This window comes from Hemitrygon akajei, chromosome 21, assembly GCF_048418815.1.
Source record: "Hemitrygon akajei chromosome 21, sHemAka1.3, whole genome shotgun sequence".
Taxonomy (NCBI): domain Eukaryota; kingdom Metazoa; phylum Chordata; class Chondrichthyes; order Myliobatiformes; family Dasyatidae; genus Hemitrygon; species Hemitrygon akajei.
The window spans coordinates 51,621,244-51,635,642 of NC_133144.1; the positions used below are offsets into that span (position 1 = coordinate 51,621,244).

The window sequence follows — 14,399 nt, forward strand, 5'->3', positions numbered from 1 at the left end:
GAAGAAACCACAACCAAAGGAGTTGAATGACTTCAGACCTGTTGCCTTGACGTCGCACGTGATGAAGACCATGGAGCGGCTGATAATACAGAATCTGAGGCCACAAACCAGGCACGCCCGGGATCCGCTTCAGTTTGCGTATAAGGAGAAGGTGGGAGTGGAGGATGCTATCACGTATTTGCTGCACAAATCACTCTCTCACCTAGATGGGGTCAGTTGTGCTGTGAGGATTACATTCCTTGACTTCTCTAGTGCCTTTAACACCATCCAGCCCAAGATCTTAAAGCACAAACTAACGGAGATGGGAGTAGACTCTCACATGGTGGATTGGATAGTGGACTACTTGACAGATAGACCTCAGTATGTGCGGTTGGGAGACTGTAGGTCTGACACAGTGGTCAGCAGCACAGGAGCGCCACAGGGAACCGTACTCTCTCCGGTCCTGTTCACCCTGTACACATCTGACTTCCAATATAACTCGGAGTCCTGCCATGTGCAGAAGTTCGCTGATGACACGGCCATAGTGGGGTGTGTCAGGAATGGACAGGAGGAGGAGTATAGGAAACTGATACAGGACTTTGTGATATGGTGCAACTCAAACTACCTGCGTCTCAATGTCACCAAGACCAAGGAGATGGTGGTGGACTTTAGGAGATCTAGGCCTCATATGGAGCCAGTGATCATTAATGGAGAATGTGTGGAGCAGGTTAAGACCTACAAGTATCTGGGAGTACAGTTGGACGAGAAGCTAGACTGGACTGCCAACACAGATGCCTTGTGCAGGAAGGCACAGAGTCGACTGTACTTCCTTAGAAGGTTGGCGTCATTCAATGTCTGCAGTGAGATGCTGAAGATGTTCTATAGGTCAGTTGTTGACAGCGCCCTCTTCTTTGTGGTGGCGTGTTGGGGAGGAAGCATTAAGAAGAAGGACGCCTCACGTCTTAATAAGCTGATAAGGAAGGCGGGCTCTGTCGTGGGCAAAGTACTGGAGAGTTTAACATCGGTAGCTGAGCGAAGGGCGCTGAGTAGGCTACGGTCAATTATGGAAAACCCTGAACATCCTCTACATAGCACCATCCAGAGACAGAGAAGCAGTTTCAGCGACAGGTTACTGTCGATGCAATGCTCCTCAGACAGGATGAAGAGGTCAATACTCCCCAATGCCATTAGGCTTTACAATTCAACTGCCAGGACTTAAGAACTTTTTTTAAAGCTATTATTAATGCTTTTTGAGTTAGTGATTTAGATGCATATCATATTATTACTGAGTTAAGTATTGTATGTAATGAGTTTTTGCTACAACAAGTGTATGGGACATTGGAAAAAATGTTGAATTTCCCCATGGGGATGAATAATGTATCTATCTATCTATCTATCTATCTAAATAAATCACCATTCTTTTAACACTAGTGGATTGTCATCATCACTGTGAGAGTGCTGTCAAAGGCAACTGCTTAAATTGATGATATATTAGCACCTTCTCAGGGATGGATAATGATAACTGGATTCTGTCAGTCTCATGGGTACTCCATGATAGAATAAAAGGATAAATAACAATCTGCTGGAAGAACTCAGTGGGTTAAGCAGCATCAATGGGAGGAAAACCCACATAACCATCACAGGAAAAGCCCTCCCCACCACTGAGCACTCTGCAAGGATCACTGTCACATGAAAACAGCATCCATTATCAAAGACTCCCATCATCCAGGCCATGGTCTCTTCTCAATGCTGCCATCAGGAAGAAGGTGTAGGAGCCTTAGGTCCCGTACCACCAGGTTCAAGAACATTCATTACCCTTCTACCATCAGGTTTCTGAACCTATGTGGATAAGTTCACTCAACTCTGAACTGATTCCACAACCTATGTACACACTTTCAAGGACCCTACAACTCATGTTTTCACTATTATTTATTTATTTTTATTTGTTTTTTTTTTGTATTTGTACAGTTTCTCTTATTTTGCACATTGGTTTTTTGTCAGTTTTTATTGATTCCATCGTATTTCTTTCTTCTATTGTGAATGCCTGCAAGAAAATGAATCTTAAGAGTAGTGTATGGTGACATACAGTATACGTACTCGATAAAGAATTTATGAGGGGTGATAAAATCTTAGCCTAAGGTAGGAGTCAATTTTAGAAATCCTAGCACATTTGTTTTTCAACATAGTCCCCTCCTACATTTACACACTTAGTCCAGCGATCATGGAGCATATGGACCTTGGACCTCCAGAAAGTGTCCACAGATGGGTGATTGATAAGTTTGTGGCCTAAGGTAGAAGGAGATGAGTTATACAGCTCTCGTTACATGCACATGCAGGTCAACATAAAGTGATTATGCAGAAAGTTTTAAGTAAATAACTCATCTCCTTCTACCTTAGGCCACAAACTTATCAATCACCCCTGCTGCGGACACTTTCTGGAGGGTCAAGATCCGTATGCTCCACGACCGCTGGACTAAGTGTGTAAATGTAGCAGGGATTACGTTGAAAAATAAATGTGCTAGGTTTTCTAAGATTGACTCCTTCTACCTTAGGCCACGAACCTATCAATCACCCCTCGTACTTTGAAAGGAATTGTCCGCTTCTTTTCCTCCCACAGATGCTGCTCAACCCGTGTTCTTGCAGCAGGTTGTTTGATTCTCTGAATTTCGGCATCAACATTCTGTCTCAAAAGGATAAATAGCACTGGGCTGGACACTGTGATGTTGCATAGGAGCTCACTGTCCCAAAGACATCCTCTGGCAGCGTGCAGATACAAGAGAGACTGCACTTGCTGGTAATCTGGAGCAATTCACAAACGTTGCTGGAGGAACTCAGCAGGTCAGTGTGGTAGGGAGCTACTGTCCTGATGACCAGTTGACAAGGGAAGAGGCGGGGGTGAGGGCAGTTCGCAGAGCACAAACATTAGTATGCACTGAGGATCAAGGTTATGGGGCACTGGCTTTGCGATGATGATGTTGGGAGGTAATGGAGTAGAAGAATGAGAAATCGGAGGATCCAACGGGGGTATCTCCCTCCCGACTTGCTGAGTTCCTCCAACATTTTGTGTGTGTTGCTCCCCGGGCAGTGAGGCGACTCCTCAGCACGGTTATTGGTGGATGTTGAAGCCCCGGCTATTAGGGATGCTGCCCTAAAACAGTCCTCTTGCTGGTCTGGTCCGAACACCCTCCTGCCTGGAACTGAACTCCGGGGGGAGCAGCTGCTGGGCCCCGGTTGCTAGGCGACGGCGTGCGCTCAGTCTCTCGCCCCCGCCTCTTGCTTCCGCATTAACTTCCGGTTTGCCGGACAGAAGCTTCCGCCCCTGTCAGCGCCCCGCGGGCTTTGCTCTGTTGTGCTGCGGCTGCACTTTAGTTCGGCGCTGTCCCGAGGAGGCATCGCGGCGGGTGAGTAAGAGGAGTCCGGGATTGCCTTTCCTCTTAGCAGCTGTTTAGGCAAGTGCGGGTTCTCCCTTTAAATTTTGCTCCCTTACACAAATACCACCCTCCACCATCTACTCCCCAGTTCCCCTTCCACAGCAGCTTCTATCGTCCCTCGGTTATCCTCCAGTCACTTGTCCTGCTAGATCCTCTGATTTCTGATCACTTTACTCCACCATCTGCCAGCATCATCACCGCAAAGCTTATGCCTCATAGCATTGATCCTAATTCACAATCAGTCCATGACAATATTTGCTCTCTGTGCACTGTCTCCCCCTCTCTTGTAAACTGATCAATGTTTCCCCAGTTGCTTTCTCCCATGTGTTTCCTTGCATAAAGATTATTCCCTTTAAAATTTGCAGAGTTACACATTCTCACCACTCTTTGGGGGGAAAAAAATCTTGTGAATTCTTGAATTAACAGTGACGAGTAGTCCACACCTGACATGTAGTCAAGCTAGCCTTTTCAGAATGACCTAAAATGTAAATGGTACAAATCTTTTGAGATGTAATATCAGTTACTCATGCTTCAATAACATCCCATGGCAGTTATACCATCTCCATTGGCTAAAATTAAATATCGTGCTTGGTAATCTATGGGGGGAAAATGACAAAAATAACTGCAGAAGTGCATTTTATAATGGTATAGAGGTTTATACTTGTTTCCCATCATATTTTAGCTTTGCAAAACATAGAGTTGTAGATAACAGCAAAGTATACTGCCTCTTGAGGTCCTGTATGCTTTCTGCAATTGTGTTGGATTAACTGCCCTTAATCTGTGGTCCTGTGATTCTTTACTTTTGAACTCCATAAACTAATCTTCCACCACCACCACCTCATCAGACAACCTATTCCACATGGAGCAAACATTCCGCTGGAGGAAGTCAGTGGCTTGAGCAGAAAAGAATTTTGATGTTTTGGGCTGAGCAGGGTTTTGAGCCGAAACATCAGTTTCTTCCCTCCTACAGATGCAGCTCAATCTGCTGAGTTTCTTCAGTGGATTGTTTGTTGTTCCAGATTCCAACATCTGCAGTCCTTGATGCATTCCATATGCTAACTATGTGCTGTGGAAGAGGAGAGCTTTTGCTTGTGTCACTTTTGATTCTATTGTCAATTGCTTTACGATGTTGACTTTTGGATCTTGACCATAGTAGGTGGTCTTGAGGTAGATAGTCTCTATCTAGATTGGTTTGATTCTACAGATGGGTCTCAGCCTGAGATGTCAACTGTTTATTCATTTCCATAGATCCTGCGTGACCTGCTGAGTTCTTCCAGCATTTTGTGTGTGGTACTTTTGATTCTTCATTATTTTCAACACCTCTTTGAAACTTTGCGGCAACAAGGAATGGTGTGCGTATGAGAGAGAATGGGTAACAAATAAATAGGGGTACTAGTACTGATGGGATTAATCTGAGTGCTGGCATAGTCTTTGAGCCAAATGGCCTCCTTTGCTGTTGTGAAAAAAATATGGAAAAGAAACCTAAAAATACTTCCAGTTTCTCCAGCTTTTTGCTGTACATCAAAATCGTAAATATTTCCTACACTTGCATTTAGCCTTTCAGTGACTGTGTACAAAGGTACATTGGTCTCTTTGAACCCATTACCCATTTTCTCATTTCATGCACCAAAACAGAGAGCTGCACAATTTTTCACATTAAGTTGCATGTGTGATATTGTTGCCCAATCTCACACCCGCTCCTTTGAAGACTCCTTACATCTTCCTCCCTCTTTGCAATCCCCACACACTTTGGTATCAAATCAAAAAGGGGATAACTTCACTTACCTGTCACTGAACTGTTCCCACTGAATTTGACTCACTTTCAAGTACTTTTCATTTCATGTTCTGGATAGTTTTTGCTTATTTATTTATTATTTTTACTTTTTCTCTTTTTTTATTTGTATGGTTTGTTGTTTTTGTTTTGCACATTAGTTGTTGTCCATTCTGTTGGTGCAGTCTTTCATTGATTCTATTGTGTTTCTCGTATTTACTGTGATTGCCCACAAGAAAATGAATCTCAGTGTTGTATATGGTGACATATAGGTACTTTGATAATAAATTTACATTGAACTTTGAAATCATTGATATACACTCAGTGGCCACTTTATTAGGTACAGGAAAATAAATTGGCCACTGAGTGTATTTCTGTATGTTCGTGGTCTTCTGCTGCTGTAGCCCATCCACTTCAAGGTTCAATGAGTTGTGTGTTCAGAGATGCTTTTCTGCACACCACCATTGTAACACAAGGTTATTTGTGTTACTGTTGCCTTCCTGTCAGCTTGAATCAGTCTGGCCATTCTCCTGTGACCTCTCTCACTAACAAAGTGTTTTTGCCCACAGATCTGCTGCTCACTGTGTTTTATTTTGTTGTTCTCAGTATTCTCCATAAACTTTAGAGACTGTTGTGTATGTGTGTCCCAGGAGATCAGTTTCTGAGATACTCAAAGCATCCCATCTCAGAATTAGTCAGGTTTAATTTCACCAGCATATGTCATGAAATTTGTTACTTTTGCAGCAGCAGTACAATGTAATACATAATAATGGAGGAAAAAAATGTGAATCACAGTATGTAAATATACAATATAAAATAATTAAATAAGTAGTGCAAAATTTAAAAAATGTGCTGAGGTAGTGTTCATGGGTTCAATGTCCATTCAGAAATTGGATGGTGGAGGGGAAGAAGTACAGTACCAACAACCGTTCCACTGTCAAAGTCACTTGGGTCCCATTTCTTCCTCATTCTGATGATTGGCTGATTAGATATTTGCATTAATGAGCAGTAACCCTAATAAAGTGGCCACTCAATTTATATTGTGATTAACTCAGTCCCATCAGTTCATTAATCTCAGCCTGACAATCTGAGAAAATCTGCTTATTCCCACTTTCTGCTTTCTCTGCTTGGCAGGTTGTGACATGTATAAAGTTTGAAGGTTAATACTTGACTTAATGGAAAATATAGGAGAAGAGCGCAGATGAATGTGTGGCTGAAGATCTGGTTTATGAGGGAGGTGCATGGATCATTAGGATTGCTTCTGGGGCAGATGGGATTTGTACATGACAGACAGGTTATATGTGAACAGAATGGGAACTAATTGTCCTTGCAGGGAGTTTGCTCATAGTACCTGGAAGGGTTTAATCTTATTTGGCAGGGGTTGAGAATCTCAGCGGCAGTGTGGCAGGTGGATGTATGGATTTGAATGCAGAGGGTAATCATGTAAGTCCAGTATGCAAAGCAGGCCGAGGCAGATTAGGAAGCATGGTGTGTGGGAGGGTTGTTGTTAGTGTGCTTAACTGTATTTATCTAATGCAAGAAGCCTTGAAAGTTAAATGAGCTTAGAGCATGAATTGACATGTAGAATTACAATATTGCAGTCATGGGAATATGATTTGGTAAAGAGCAGGACTGGCTTATCTGCCAGGATATAGAATTTTAGAATGACAGACATTTAGTAGAGATGGGGGAGTCATATTGCTGGTTAGGGAGAACATCACAGCAAGAAGTAGAGAGGATATCTTGGAGGAACAGACAATCCATTGGGGGAGTTTAATGGGTTGAGCAGCAGTGGGGGGGGGGGGGGCAGGAAGGAATTTTCGATGTTTTGGGTCAAGACACTGCATCAGGATTGGGAGGGAAGGTGGCCAGTATAACGAGGAGAAGCGGAGTAGTGACACAGGGGCCTGAGGAGATTGATGGCAATGAGGAGTGGTGAAGGATGGTAGGCAGGTTGCATCAAGTAGGGGAAAGTTGAAGTTGGGAGACAGTGACAGGTGGATGTTGCAAGTGATTTTGCAGCTGCTCAAAATCCAGACCAACACACACAAAATGCTGGAGGTACTCAGCAGGTCCGGCAGCATCTGTGGAGTAAAGTGAACAGTTGATGATTTGGGCTGTGACACTTCATCAGAACTGAATGGAAAGAAAGTGGGAGGAAGCCAGAATAAGAAGGTGGGAGGAGGAGTACAGACTGCCAGTGATAGGTGAGTACAGCTGAGGGGTAAATGAGTGGGGGAGGCGAATGAAAGGGATAGATCTTTTTTCCCATCTTCCCCCCCCCCTTTGTTTCTCTCAATCTGATGGATCTCTCACTGTTCTCGTCCCTCTCCACCTTTCATTACTTTCCCATCACATCCCTCTGATTCCCTACCTCCTTCCCTCTATTCCATGGTCCACTGTCTTCTTGGAGGAAAGGATGGGAAGGGAGGAAACCTACTGGAGGGGAGATTATCTAAAACTGGAAAACTCACTGTTCATGCCAATGTGTTGTGAACTATCCAGGTGGAATATGAGGAGTCGTTTGCATTGGGCCTCACCCTCGTGGCAATGGACAGGTCAGTGTGAGAATGGGAATTGCAGATAGAGCATAGGTGCTCTGCAAAACAATTGCTCCATCTGCGCTTGGACTAGCTAATGTGCAGGAGGCCATGTCAACAGCACTAAGTATTGTAGACCAGGTTAGAGGAGGGGCATGTGAATTTTTGCCTCACCTAGAAGGGCTGTTTAGGTCTCTGGATGGTGGTGAGGGAGAGGGTGCAAGGGCAAGTGTTACGTGTTCTGCGATGTAGGGATAAGTGTCAGAGGTCAGGGTGGGTGGTGAGGGATGAGTAGACCAGTGAGTTGCAGAGGGAGCTGTGCCTGTGAATGTTGGAAACGTTTAGGGTGGAGAAGATATGTTTGACACTGGGATCTCATTGTAGCTGGTGGAAATGACAAAGGATGATATATTGGGTGTGATGTTTCATAGGGTGAAAGGAGTGGACTGAGGAAATTGAGGAATATTTTTGGAGGGGGGGGAGATTTTACAAGATCATAGGGCTAAAGTTTACGAATAAAGAGGCGCAGCCATGTTGCTGGGATTACACTACAGGCCTCCCATTAGTCAGAGGAAGAGATATGTAAGCAACTTGCATAGAGGTGTAAAAAGAATGCTAGTGGGAAATTGCCTCGCGTAAATGAAGATTAACTTTATTCATCACATGTACATTGAAAGAATGAAACTACAGTGAAGAGCATTTGATTCAACGACCAACACAGTCCAAATAACTGCTGGGAGCAGCCCACAGGTTTTGCCTTGTATCCAGTATCAACATAGCATGCCCAAAACTTACTAACCTTAACCCGTACATTGTCTTTTTTTTGGAATGTGGGAGAAAACTGGAGTGCCCGGAAGTAGCCCATGCAGTCACAGGGAGATGTACAAACTCTTTTCAGACCATGGCAGGAATTGAGCCCTAATTGCTGATGCTGTAATATTATTATGCTAACTGCTATGCACTGTAGGGAGTGAAGGGATGTGGTGAGGTACTGTGCTTTTATCTGCATTCACCAAGGAGAAGCATGTGGAGGATAGTCAATTCAGGGAGGGATATGTTGATTGTCGGGAGAAAGTAGGTTTTAAGAAGATTGAGTTGTTAGATGCCTTGGAATGCAGTAAGGCGGGTAGATCCCTAGGGCTGGATAAGATCTATAACAGAATGCTTTGGAAAACAGAGGATCAAGCTGCTGGGGCACTGGCAGAGGGTTTTGCATCTCTATTAACCATTACATTTGTAAGGCATAGAAGCCTTATTGCAGGCAAGTGGGAGTACTATGAATGGGCAAGGTGGTTGGTGTAGATGTAGTGGGCTGAAGGGCAAGTTTCTGTGCTATAATTCTGTGACTTCTGAATCTGTAGCTAGGCTGGTGCAGTAGATGAACAGACAAAATTTAAGGTAGAAAAAGTCTTCCATTTTGATTCAAAGAGCAATATCAATTAGAGTACGGGAATAGCTAAATCTAAAAACGGTTAGGAGCTTATCATTGAAAGTGGTAGGGCAAATTGTGAGAAAAATGTTTAATCTGAGTTTTATAAATGAAGTTAGAATGTATAGGAGCAAGGAAGTTACAATGATCTTCTTTTGATAAAACATAGTTGCAAGCAAATTGGACTATTGTATTCAGTTCATTAATTCTTGTTAAATTTTATAAAAGGTGCTTAGAAATAATAGTGTATGTAGATAGTTATTTCCCCTCAGAAAAGAAGCGTTCTGGAGGAGATGTGAATGCAGATATTTAACATCCTGAAGGTCATTGGAGTGAAACAGGGTCAAGAACCAGAGAACCTAGAATAATAACTGGCAAAGTAAGTAATGACATGATGCAGACCTTGTTGTGCAGTGTTTAGGATGTAGATGCTCTGCCAAATGAGTAGTGAAAAGAGATTTAATCAGGGCATTCTTAAGAGAATCGGTTAAGTACCTGAAAGGAAAAGAATTGCAGGGCTGTGGTGAAATGGAGCTAGAATGATTACTCACACATTGAGCTGGCACAGACTTGATGGGCTACGTGGCCTCCTTCTGTAACTTTTCTGTGGTTCTTATCCTGAAATCGTCGTCATTTATAAGCCTGAATGCTGAAGGTTCCTACCTTGCGTCTGTGTAACAGAACAACTGCACCAGTTCAAGAAGATGGCTCCTCACTTGGATGGGGGTGGGGGTTGGGAGGTTGGAATATATCACAAAGATGATTACATTGCAAAATGAGCGAGTTATTATCCAACAAGCCCACAAGCAAGATGCAAACTTACAAACCATTCAACATACTCTCTTGATAATTCTTGAGGAATCTCTGCTAAGCTGTTTGGATGGTTTGAGGTTTCCTTTTCCCACATTTTCAGGGTGAGAATGCCAAGTTTCTTTAGCTTCCTTTGGTCCTTTTGAGAGTAAGGTTCCATTTTTGAGCCAAGCTGGAATGCTTTGTCTCATGGCCAGGACTTGACACAATATTCAAAGTACCACGAGACAAGTTGGAGTGCTGCCTTCAAATTAGACTGATAGCAATTTTAACCAGCTTAAGCATTACTGAGTTAAAGTTGTATTGAAAGTTTTGACTCCCTAGTTCACAGAGTGATTGCAAAATGATGTCATCATGTTAAGCAACTCTGCAGGTGAGATGCTACACCCTAATTATACAGTAAGTGTGGGAACAGTCCCAACTGAATTTCTCTGAGGTATTCCTTTTCTTGAAGTGATTTCCAAGAAGCTCATAAAGACTATAGAGGAAGCTTGCTTCCTGAATTGGTTAGAAACAACTGATCCTCACTTGGAACCCGACATGTCATACAGTTCCACTACATGTTAGTGCACCGTTGATGCCAGGTTTGTTTAATTGAATTTGGTTTTTGCCTTTGATGTGGTAAGATAAACTCACTGCCCAGGAGTTTCAGTTGCCTGAAGCTAAGTTGTATAGAGTCAGCAGAAATGGGTAATTTGGTCCAGTCTGTGCCTACTTTATCCTCAGCCTTGCTTAGCTCATCCCTGTTTTAAAATCTTTGCCCCATATGTGTCTATGGAAGGAAAATCTCAGCCACACTCTGTGATAACAAGTGCCTCATTCTAAGCATTCTTTGGGAAAAAACACTCCCTGCCTCTTTGACCCTGGGAGGCTTGGTAGCGTAGCGGTTAGTGCCAGCGATTGAGGTTAAATGCCCGCTGCTGTCTGTAAGGAGTTTGCATGTTCTCCCCGTGACTCTGTGGGTTTCTTCTGGGTACTCTGTTTTCTCCCACGCTCCAAAGACAGATAGGTTAGGGTTAGTAAGTTGTGGGCATGCTATGTTGGTGCTAGAAGCACAGTGACACTTGCAGGTTGCCTTCGGCTCATATTCAGACTGTTGGTCATTGACACAAGACCATGCATTTCTCTGTATGTTTCTATGTATATATGACAAATAAAGCTAATCCTTTATTGATGCTCTGGTAGTGCATCTCATCTGACGATCAGGCTACCGTATTGATAGCCAGACTGATTTGTACATACCTCCCCCTTTAAATCCCAAGACTTGAACAACATTTCTTGTCTTAATTTGAATGAGTTACATGTTCAAGTACATGGTGCTGAACTTTTTTAAAAACAGAGTTCATGTTTTATCTCAGAAAGATTATTTTATTACATGATATAGCTTTGTTGAGATAAATGATGACAAAAATGTGTATTTATTGACCCTTTTGGCAAGAATACTATAAAAATATAGGATTGAGATCTGGAATGAATGAAAGTGAGATGAGGTGTCACAGGATTCTTTGGGGATATAATTGGTGTGATGATGGGCGTTACTCTTCATCATCACACTATTGGCTCCTGTGGTGACTTGGGTCTTTGATCTTGAATGGGGAACTTGCTTCAAACTGGAGAAATGATTTTGATAGCTGAAAGATTGTGAAATGTTTAACTGTAGTGACTAGTGCTACAGTTTTCATTGGGAATGCAATGTTTTTTCAGTTCATTTATTGAACTCAGAGTCATTGAAGTTTTAATGTACTTCTGTGAGCCCCTTACCCACATTTCTGAAGAATTCACCAAGTAAATATTTTATAGATCAGCATGTGTATAATAAACGTCTGATGACCAAGAGGTAATTTGCACCTTTCCTTTGTCTAGAACAACCTATTGATTGTTTCCGACGTGGGTTGATTTACCTTAACTTGATAATCTGATTGGAACACACACAAAATGGTGGAGGAACTCAGCAGGTCAGTTAGCATCAATGGAAAGGAATAAACAGTCAGTGTTTCGGGCTGAGACCCTGCTTCAGGCTTCAGAGGAAGGGGACAGAAGCCAGAATAAGAAGGTGGGGGAGGAAAAGGGGTATTAGCTATTAGGTGATAGATGAGACCAGATGAGGGGGAAGGTGGTTGGGCAAAAAAAGCATCTGAATTGTTGAAGAACATATCTGATAAGAGAGACCAAGGGAGAAAGTGAAAGAGGAAGGGCAACAGAGGGAGGAGATGAGGATTTATCTCTTCCACTTATCACCTCCCAGCTTCTTCCTTCATTCCTTCCTCTCTCACCTACCCATTCCCCCCCCTTACCTGCTTACACCTATTATCTAACAGTTTGTACTCCTTCCAGTCACTCCTACCCTCTTATTCTGGCTTCTTCCCTCTTCATTTATAGCCCTACTGGAGGGTCTTGGCACAAAATGTTGTTTGTTTATTCCTTTCTATAGGTATTGCCTGATTTGCTGAGTTCCTCCAGCACTTTGTGTGTATTCTTCAAGATTTCCAGGCGTCTGCAGAATCTCTTGTGTTCTTGAAAGTCTGAATTGCTGTATTGTATAAGGTAGGGTTGCGCAATTCCGCTGTGTTGTTTGTTTTGGATATGCCATCAGATTCGTCATTTTTTTAAAGCCACCTATGAATTGCTGGGATTAGTTTAGACTCATAGGTTACCTTTTCCAACTGTGAGCTAAAAAACATAATTTAAGGATTAACACCTCACTAGTTTGGACTGAGAGTTTTTTTCTCCACCACAGACTTAAGAGCACTTACTGGAGCATGTTATTTAGCAAGTGAAATGGGATAACAAACATCTCTCAGTCCTGTCCTCTTTCTTGCTCTCATTTGCAACAAGTACCAATATTTTTCAAACCTTCCCATATTTTTCTGCTTTTGAGGGCTAACTCCAGATGTGTGACTCAATGAGTTCTTGTAGTCTCTGCCTAGAGTAGCGACAATCAGCGATCGGACGTAGCTTACGCAAGTTCACTGACTGAGTACATAACGCATCAATTCGCAGCAGTTTGGTGTTTAGAGTGGCGGCCAATAAGTGATTGAAATTGATTGGGAAGAGCAACTTAAATAAGACGGGGACAAGTGGAATGGCCTTTGTTGGAGTGGACAGTGTTAGACTGGGGATTTTGAGCATTTAGCTCTTTGAAGCTTCAGCGAGGAGAGGCTTGAGTGTGAGAAGGTGAAAAAACTGTAGGTAAATTTATTTATTGCTTTTCTTTCTTTATATTTGCACAGTTAGAACAGTAGGGAGAACAGGCAGGATAATAGGATGCTTCTCTTGCAGGATGTAGAAAGGTAGGGAGACTTCCAGGATCCCTGATGATTGCACCTGCAGGAAGTGCATCTAGCTGCAGTTTCAAACACTCCGCGTTAAGGAGTTGGAGGTGGAACAGGATGAACTCTGGATCATTTGGGATGCTGATGGGGCGATAGGACATATAGAGTGGTAGTTACACCTAAGGTGCAGGACACAAGAGACTGAGTAACAGTCAGGAAGCAGAAAGGGATTAAACAACCAGTGCACAGTTCCTCTGTGGCCAACCCCCTCAATAACAAGTATACCACTTTGGATACTGTTGGGGGGGGGGGATAACAGGAGGGGAAAGTCACTGCATTTGGGCCTCTGGCACTGAGTCTGGCTCTGTGACTCAGAAGGGAAGTGGGGGGAGAAGAGGTGAGCTGTGGTGATAGAGGATTCATTAGTTAGGGAGCAGAAAGAAGGTTTTGTAGATAAATACAAATTTGAGGATGATATGTTGCTACCTGGATGCCAAGGTCCAGGACATCTTGACTCAGGTCTTCAGTATTCTCAAGTGGGAGTGTGAGCACCCAAAGGTCTTTGTCCAGGTAACATCGGTAGGAAGAGTGATGAGGTTTTGCAAAATGAGTTCAGGGACTTGGGTGCTAAGTTAAAGGACAGGACCTCCAGAGTTGTGATCGAGGATTGCTACTCGTGCCATGTCCTAGTGAGGCCAAAACTAGGAAGATTATGCAGCTTAACATGTGGCTAAGGATTTGGTGTAGGAGGGAGGGCATAAGATTTTTGGATCAAAGGCCTCTCTTCCTGGGAAACTGTGTCCTGTACAAAAGAGACAGTTTGCACCTGAACTGGAGAGGGACTAGCATCGTAGCGGAAAGGTTTGCTAGTGCTGTATGGGGTGGTGGGGTGCGAGGGAAGCACAGAGGTTAAATAGAGTTGCAGGGGGATGGGAGCCATAGTGTCAGAACAGATAGTAGAGTGGTTGTGGAGACAGATGTTGTTAAGACAAAGTCAAGGGTCAAAACGTTGAGCACGGTATGACTCCTGTCCTGAGCTGCCAGGAAGTATTGTAGGAAAGGCAGAAGAGCTCAGAGTATGGAATGGCAACTGGAATTATGATATTGTAGCTACTAGTGAGACTTGGTTGTAGAAGGGGCAGGACAGCTCAATATCCTGGAGATCCT

At 43.2% G+C, this 14,399-nt stretch overlaps 1 protein-coding gene across 4 annotated transcripts in view; it reads left to right on the forward strand.

Moving 5' to 3' along the window:
* Positions 1-3,280: 3,280 nt before the first annotated feature.
* The window catches only part of csgalnact2 (chondroitin sulfate N-acetylgalactosaminyltransferase 2), a 68,418-nt gene continuing 57,299 nt past the window's right edge, over positions 3,281-14,399 (forward strand). For 2 of the 4 annotated variants that reach the window (XM_073025401.1, XM_073025400.1), the window contains exons 1-2: positions 3,281-3,380; positions 12,392-12,504. The gene's annotated coding sequence lies outside the window, so the exon portion shown is untranslated. The remainder of the gene's footprint in view (positions 3,381-12,391; positions 12,505-14,399) is intronic. The other 2 variants (XM_073025404.1, XM_073025403.1) reach the window with 2 other exon arrangements.